At 27.5% G+C, this 575-nt stretch overlaps 1 protein-coding gene across 1 annotated transcript in view; it reads left to right on the top strand.

Annotated features, from left to right (window-relative positions):
* Positions 1-575, top strand: part of LOC107687170 (potassium voltage-gated channel subfamily H member 2-like) — a 25870-nt gene that overhangs the window by 21064 nt on the left and 4231 nt on the right. The gene's annotated exons all lie outside the window — the stretch shown is intronic.

The raw sequence follows: 575 nt of genomic DNA, 5'->3' as shown, positions 1-575 counted from the left end.
ATTAATTTTTTTAATTCAACGTGACTCATGAAAGTCATATTATAAGCTCAGTAATCCTGGAGCTTTTTTCACTGAAAGGCACAATCCATTCATAATGTAATTATAAATAAAATGTTTATATTACATTTATATTTATTCATTTAGCAGATGCTTTTATCCAAAGCGACTTACAATTGGGAAATACATCAAGCGATTCATCTTAAAGAGGCAAATAGACAGAGGAATTGCTCGTCATACCAAGTTTCAAGCATTGTTCAAATAAGTACAAGCTAGACAGAGAAAGATGAAAGTCAGTGACTGTCTAGTGTCTAGTGACTGTCAAACTCCAAAAAGGATAAAAAATAAATAAACTGTTCATATCACTCATATGCCACAGTCCAAGTCTTATGCAGTCATACCAAAATATTTTTTTTATTTATTTTATTTATAGTATTGATTTAGTTTATAGTATTTATTGTATTTGAGTTTTTTTCCCCATCCTATAGGTATCGTTAAAAAGATCATAATATAAATAAATACATGTTTAAAAATGTTTAAAAAAAATTGAGGGGGTAATGATAAAAAAAAAATAATGA

The sequence above is a fragment of the Sinocyclocheilus anshuiensis genome, unplaced genomic scaffold (genome assembly GCF_001515605.1).
Source record: "Sinocyclocheilus anshuiensis isolate Anshui unplaced genomic scaffold, SAMN03320099.WGS_v1.1 scaffold601, whole genome shotgun sequence".
Lineage (NCBI taxonomy): Eukaryota > Metazoa > Chordata > Actinopteri > Cypriniformes > Cyprinidae > Sinocyclocheilus > Sinocyclocheilus anshuiensis.
This window is presented reverse-complemented; position numbering and strand designations above follow the sequence as displayed.